The sequence below is a fragment of the Onychomys torridus genome, chromosome 19 (genome assembly GCF_903995425.1).
Source record: "Onychomys torridus chromosome 19, mOncTor1.1, whole genome shotgun sequence".
Taxonomy (NCBI): domain Eukaryota; kingdom Metazoa; phylum Chordata; class Mammalia; order Rodentia; family Cricetidae; genus Onychomys; species Onychomys torridus.
In genome coordinates this window covers 63749806-63757476 of record NC_050461.1, presented here as the reverse complement: position 1 = coordinate 63757476, position 7671 = coordinate 63749806, and the positions used below count along the sequence as shown (strand labels likewise).

At 36.7% G+C, this 7671-nt stretch overlaps 1 pseudogene; it reads left to right on the top strand.

Annotated features, from left to right (window-relative positions):
• The first annotated feature begins 732 nt into the window (after window positions 1-732).
• On the top strand, window positions 733-1868 carry LOC118570235 (annotated as a pseudogene).
• The last annotated feature ends 5803 nt before the right edge of the window (window positions 1869-7671 follow it).

Here is a 7671-nt window from a genome sequence, read left to right as displayed (position 1 = left end):
TGGAAATGAAGGGTCCATAGGTGGTAGGAAAACATGGTTTTCATGACAGAATCTGCTTACTGTACTGGGAATGAGTGCAGAGAGTAAGGAGAGTGTATAGGAAGTGTGCTGCTCTAGAGCTGGCAGTGAGACCAGGGAATTGTATTTTGAGAAGCAAAGAGAGGGATGAAGAACTGTACATATCCTATCTGCTCCCATGACAAGAGTCATTATGGTAATTTTAAAACAAAATTCACTATGTTATGTAGCTAGAGTTTTCCTGCCTGGCCCATAGTCAGGACAAATCTATCTTACCTGCCAGTCCCACAGCCACTCAGACCCAACCAAGTAAACACACAGAATTACATTGCTTACAAACTGTGTGGCTGTGGCAGGCTTCTTGCTAACTGTTTTTATATCATAAATTAACCCATTTCTATTAATCTATAAGTTGTCACGTGCCTCGTGGCTTACCAGTACCTTGCATCTTGCTTTTCATGGCATTGGCTGGCAGCGGCTCTCTGCCTCAGCCTTCCACTTCCCAGCATTCTCTTCTCTCCTTGTCCTGCCTATATTTCCTGCCTGGCTACTGGCCAAATCACTATTTTTTTATTAACCAATCAGAGCAACATATTTAACATACAGAACATCACACAGCACTTCCCCTTTTCTTTTTTTCATAAAGGAAGGTTTTAAGGTGTCTACCACAAACTCTGGTAGGGACCAAGAATTTGCAAAACTTTAGGCTATCTGATGATTATGGCATCAAGAAATGTCTGGTGTGTGACCAGGAACTTCTTCTTTGGTTCAAGAGGTTGGATGATCCAATATTCAGCAGAAATTTTCCTCAAATCTATTTCACTGAGGCCATTTATTGTGAAATGTGGCAGTAAAGACAAGGAACCCTTGAATAATGAAGACCTACTGAAGGACTTACCATAGGAGTTGATGTTTACATGGCAAAGAGATGGCAGCCTGAAGTGTTTAATAGGGTGGGTACAAATGAGCAGGCACTGAAGATATTCCTTCTTTCCAAAGGAGCTAGTGACAAAGTGATTGGTAGTATCATATCAAGATACCCACAAGCCATAGCACACACTCTTGTAGGTCTTTCAAAAAGGTGGGAACTGTGGAGAAAGATTATGGCATCAGACCTTGAAATTGTAAATATTTTGGAGCATTCTCCTGAATCTTTTTTTGGTCTAGTAACAACCTAATCTTAGAGAATAATATAATGTTCCTCTTCTCTGTTGGGTTGACTAATAAATTCCTCTACTGACTGTTGACTGGTGCTCCTAGAACCTTCTCCAATAGCCTGAATTTGAATAAACAAATGGTTGAATTTTTACAGGAGACCAGTATATCCTTAGGTCACAATGATCCCACAGATTTTGTCAGGAAGACAATTTCTAAAAATCCTTCCATCTTAATTCAGAGCACCAAACAGGTGAAAACTAACATTGAATTTCTACAGTCATCTTTCAACTTAAACAAGGAGAACCTGCTGCTTCTGATATGTGGCTCAGGAGCTGGAATCCGAGATCTTTCCAATAACTGTACCAAAAGGAACTACACAAATATTCAAGAGAAGCTGCTCTCTCTGGGATGCACTGATGAGGAGATGCAGAAGTTTGTCCTAAGCTATCTGAATGTTCTCTTCTTGTTAGAGAAAAAGTTTAATGATAAAATAGACTGCCTCAAAGAAGGAAAAATCAGCATTTTACAAAATAATTGAAAACCCTAGGTTTTTGGACGCAAGCATAAATACTTTAAAAACTTGAATCAGAGAGTTGGCACATGCTGGATATGACTTGAGTTCATTAAATATTGCTCTCCTGTCCTGGAGTCAGAAAAGATATAAAGCTAAATTGAAAAGATTAAATGGATAGGACAGTAGTGGAGGAGTCTTGGAATATTGCAGTGTAGTAATATTCCCAGTTTCGGCATTTCCAAAACAAAAGTTATATTTTTTCAATAAATTTTTTAAAAATGAAAAAAGGAAGGTTTAACTTTAACATAGTAAAATTACAGGTAACAAAACAATTATCAAGCAAGAATTACAATTACAATATCAAGTCTATTTATAATAACTATCTATTTGTATTTGGCAAAATTAAAGAAGATATCCTATCTATCTATATTTGTGAATCTAAGATTTCACATCTAACTTATCTTTTATCATAACTAAGGACAATTATAAGTATCTAGTCTTCAACTACACCAAAGACCTCAGAAGGTTATAATATTACCTGAGAAATGAAAGATGGATGCAATTAACTTTCGGGAGTCTTACAACAGTAGACAGAGAAAGCTGGACTCCTGGCTAGTCACCTAATGTTGCTTTGTAAAGTTGGGGCATCTGTCTTCAGCCCACAGGTCTAGAGTCTCTCAGTCACTTCTCTCTGTGTCCTGTAGAATGTCTGTCAGTTTCCTCTGTGAAAGAGGAACCTGAAGGACCATTTTGCCAAGCAAATTTCAGTGGTCACCTTCCTATGGGTCCTGCATATCCAGTCGATCAAGTGGTCCAGGCAGGAACAGTTTCTTGCCCAAATGGCTATTTTTGCCAAGGTGAAGATAAGATCCATAAAGAGTATCTCCAATGCCCATTCTCCTCTATGAAGTAAATTGGTGCTGCCAGGAGCTGACACGTCTCACTCTCTAGAAAGTCTAATTTTTATTTATTTATTTATTTATTTATTTATTTATTTATTTATTTATTTACTTATTTACTTATTTACTTATTTACTTACTTACTTACTTACTTACTTATTTACTATGTATACAATGTTCTGCCTGCATGTATGCCTGCAGGACAGAAGAGGGCACCAGATCTCATTAAAAATGATTGTGAGCTACCACGTGGTTGCTGGGAATTGAACTCAGAACCTCTGAAAGGACAACCAGTGCTCTTAATCATTGAGCCATCTCTCCAGCCTGAAAGTCTAAATTTTTTTAAATATTTTAAATGCCATATTCTGTAGGTCTTTAAAGTGTTTGAAGATTACCTATCTGAAATATATTTATGTATACCTAGAAAACTTAACTAACATGGCTACAAATTTGACTATCATAGAAGAATAACTATTAATCTGTATTTTTTAATTATCCATTACAATCTATATGAGCTACATAACATACCTCAAATGGGAATATATATATATATATTGTACCAATAAACTAAACTTGTACCAATAAACTAAAATCTATAGCAATATAAAACATTTTAAGCAAGTTGTTTTTCTCTAACAGTAAGTTCATTAGTCTAACCTTTCATCCTATCATTATGTATACTATCCCTCTTTCTTCTTTAGAAAAAGATTGTGTTTATGATCAACCTGGTTTTAATAAAAATATTGGTTTTTCTCTGTCCCACACCAGAGGGCTCTTCTGATATGGGACAAAAGAATCTCTCAAACTTTTTTTTTTTAATAAAATATGTTTGGGTTTAGAGAAGGAGTCAGCCAATTTCATCTCAAAAGCCAGCTTGGTGTATTTGGGAATTTGGGCGTAGCTTCTCTTACTACTTCCTTCTGGAGGGGGGCGCTGTATCTTATGGGAAACAAAGAAAATTTTAGCATTATGGAGTAGTCCATGAGGGTGTACTGTCTGAGGCAGTTGCCTCGAAACCATTCTAGATGTTGGATCATCTGGGACATGCTGTCATTAGAGGCCTTTCAGGAGGTCTTGGCTGGTCAATTCTGATGTAACTTAATCTGGAACAAATCCACAGCCTCTGGATTTCTGTGGAAACAAAAGCAGAGCCACTTTTTCAAAGCAACATACCCTTACATCCAAATTTTGAAGTCAAGGTACCTTTAAAATATACATATTGGCTTAACTCAATAGCTTTTACAATCAAATGTTTTTCTGTAGTTAAATTTATCAAAGACAACATAATCCAGATTCTCTCTGTGATATCCATAATTATGTGGCTTATTTTTTATATTACCTTTACTGCTTCTTTAAAGACTTTATTTTAAAAAACTATTTCTTTATATAACAGTATATATTGTTTTTTCTCTCTTTTCCAAGCCTATGTACATTTTTACATGCATTATAAAGCATTTTATCTGAGTCTAACTTATTGTCAACCTATTGCTTTAAACTGCAGCATTCTAAGACTGAAACAGCCAGCTGTGACAGCTGGCTCCACCCACCTCAGCTTCCCAACATGGCAGTGGTACAGTTTACCACCAGCTCTGGGTATGGAGCCATGTGTATCATCAACTATCAGAAGCAATTCTATCAAAGCAGTGTGTAGCCCAGAATCCTTTTTTTTTTTTTAACTAGCAAAGGCTAAATCCACCATGCAGCATAATGTTCTGCTTCCAGAGGACTCATTCTTGCCATACTGCAGGTCAACCACACTGGCCAGCAACCCCGCAAATAGTAGTTAAAGTCCACAGGGTGCCACTACCTTGAGAGAGACAACTAGGAAGCTATTTTAGAATCTTTTTTAAGGCTTTCTTGGGTTTTAGGTGGAAACTCTTGCCAACATGTTGGGCACCATTTGTAGCTAGAGTTTTCCTGCCTGGCCCACAGCCACTCAGACCCAACCAAGTAAACACACAGAGCCTTATATTGCTTACAACTGTATGGCCGTGGCAGGCTTCTTGCTAACTATTCTTATATCTTAAATTAACCCATTTCTATTCATCTATAAGTTGTCATGTGCCTCATTGTTTACCAGTACCTTACATCTCACTTTTCTTGGCAGCAGCTGGCAGCGGCTCTCTGCCTAAGCCTTCCAATTCCCAGCATTCTCTTCTCTCCTTGTCCTGCCTATACTTCCTGCCTAGATACTGGCCAATCAGTGGTTTACTTATTAACCAATGAGAGCAACACATTTAACATACAGAACATCCCACGGCAATGTTAACTCTCTGGAAACCTTTTATCCAAATCCCCCTCTGTTCCAATTGCCCTCCCATATGTGATAATCTGTTCTCTTTTAATGCCACATTGAAACTATTCTTTCACTCTCCCTCCTTTTCGCAACACCTCTCTGTACCCTTTTGTGGTTTCCTGCTGGAAGAGTTTCATAGTCTATCCCCAGTCTCACATACCTTTACTCATAAACATTAAAAATTAACATTGTTATACAAGACATCTCTTGTGTAATATGAAGTTTCTGTCTCTCTGAGTCTGCATACATTCACTTAATATAATCTTTTCCAGTTACATTCATTCTGTTAAAATTTTCATAAATTAATTTAACACAGTAGCAAAATACTTTGTGTCTACTTAGTACGTTTTCATTTTCTATTCTCCTTTGAAGTATGTATGGTTTTCACTCCTTGCTATTGTGACTAGAGCAGCAATAAATGTGGATTAACAAGTACTTCTGTAGTTTCATAAAGAGTACTTTGGGTGTAATGATTAGAAATGCTGATAATACTGTAGTTCTATTTTTAATTAAAAACAACTACACTCCTAATTCTTTAGTCACTCTATCAGTAACTGTTTACATCAGCAGTAAATAATTATTCCTAACATACAACAGCCTTATCATTTGTTCTAATTTGTTTTCTTGATGTGCCCATTCTTACTTGATGGAAATGAAATCTTAATGTGATTTTAATTCATATTTCTCTGATCACTAAGGATGTTTATGATAAAGGAACATTTTTTAGCCTTTGTGTTTTTAGTTCATTTGGTGACTGGCAGATTTTTACTTACGGTGTTTCAATCTTACATTTTGTTATATATTCTAGATTTGAAATCCTGCATTACATATATATGCAAATGATATTCCCCCATTTTATGGAATTTTGAAATATAGTTTCCTTTGCTGTGAAAAAACAAGTTTCATGAACACTATTTTCTTCTTCCTTGAAGAGATTTCCCATGGTGTTGAAAGCCTTTTCAGAAAGTCCCTCATTTATCTGTAATTTCAAGTGTACTCTTTATGTTTTGGAAGTTTCAGTGTTTCAGGATTTGAGTGAATACCTCCAATCCACTTTGAATTGATTTCTGTACAGTATGACATATCTGATTTAGTTTCATTCCTTAGGTGAACTGAAGTTTTACTAACAATGCTTATTTAACAGAGTCTTTACTCCAGGGCATATTCTTGATACATTTGTCAAAAATTTGGGCCCCCTACCTGTTCACATTATTTTTGAGACTCCTTATCTTAGCAAACCTTAGGCCAACAGGTGGACATACCCAGATGGATATGATTTGTAGGACTTTGAAAAGTGTGAAATATAGAGTGTTGAAAGATGAGAAGCAGGTGTCCAGATGTACAGTGACCTGTATTAAAGAAGAATCTAGAATAGTGAGCTGAAAGAAGGTGCTAATGGAGAGAGGGGCATAAGTGAGTAGGTATTTGTTATTTTGTTTGTTTGATTTGGGTTTGTTTTTGTTTGTTGGGTTTTTTTTACTTTGGCAGTCCTGAGGGCCTTGGTAAGAAAAAGAGGAGGAGATATTGGAATTCTAGGCCATAGAGGAAATCTAAAATGTCTCTTCAAGGAAGAAGATGTGGTTTTATAGAATCCCAAACAGGATATAAAAAAAGAAGTGCTTAATTAATGACCAGATGTCAGCCATATTTTCATAAAAATGAAGTGTAGCCAAACTGTGCAAAAGGGGCCAAGTTCAATACAGTGGGTTGTCCTTGGAATAATCATGAAAATATATGGCCCTGGAGCAAAAAGTTACAGTGTTTTAACCTTGCTCTTTGGGCTGTGTCATGCACTACATAGAGTCCCTAGAGTACAGAGAACATAGAACTTTAGGGAAAGTTCTGTTCTCTGTATTCAAAGAGGGAGAGGCTAGAAATGTGGTACACTTTCCCTGAGTGTTGGTGATCAGGTTTTGTGGTACTTCTGGTTTAACATTTTCTAAAAGGAGGCACAAAGTTCACATTTGAGTCACATTTAATTTGTGTGTCAATAATAAGTTTATGTGGATGTGTGAAAGTCACAGGAGACATGTAGAGTTCCAAGGATATATATATGCAGATTGGCCTCTTCTTACACCTTTATGCAGGATCTGTGGATGAAATTTGAAGTTCCAGACGATCAAAGCCAAGATCTCAACTGGTAGGATGTCTCCATGACCATCATGTTCTATTATTACTCTGCTCCTGTCTGTATAATTTAAAGACACTGACTTCAAAAAATTTGAAAAGGGAAAGTGTAAAAGAGGACCACAATAGACAGGAAATGTTAGCATCTCAATACCTTGATTCAAGATGACAGAGAATAAAAAAGTTAAAATAAATTTTGTGAAAGCAGAAAATTAGTAGTAAAAGAAAGAGAAATTTCAAAGTTGCAGACAAAGTTTCTGCCATTTGTAAATGTGACAGAAATGAGCACCATCAAATAGGAAATTCAAGTTCTAAGGATGTGCGTACACACAGAAGGAAACGGCTCTCTGTGTCTTACCTCCTGTCTGGGACACTGTCCTTTGCTCTGTAGGTGCTAGGATGACTTCCACCTGTCATTAACAAAAATTGTCTATTTTCCACTGTCACTGACTTGTAACCACAGGACTGATTGAATCCCTCGGCTGATTTTATTTTCAAAAATAAATTCAAATTGACTACCAACATGTACAATTGGGAGATTTTACATGAAAATGGAGATTTCCGACTGCCTCTGAAAAAATAAGGAAGGTCCAGCAACACTAGGCTCACATGGTCACACTGCATTGACGTGCTAATGGTACAAAGTGCACACACACACA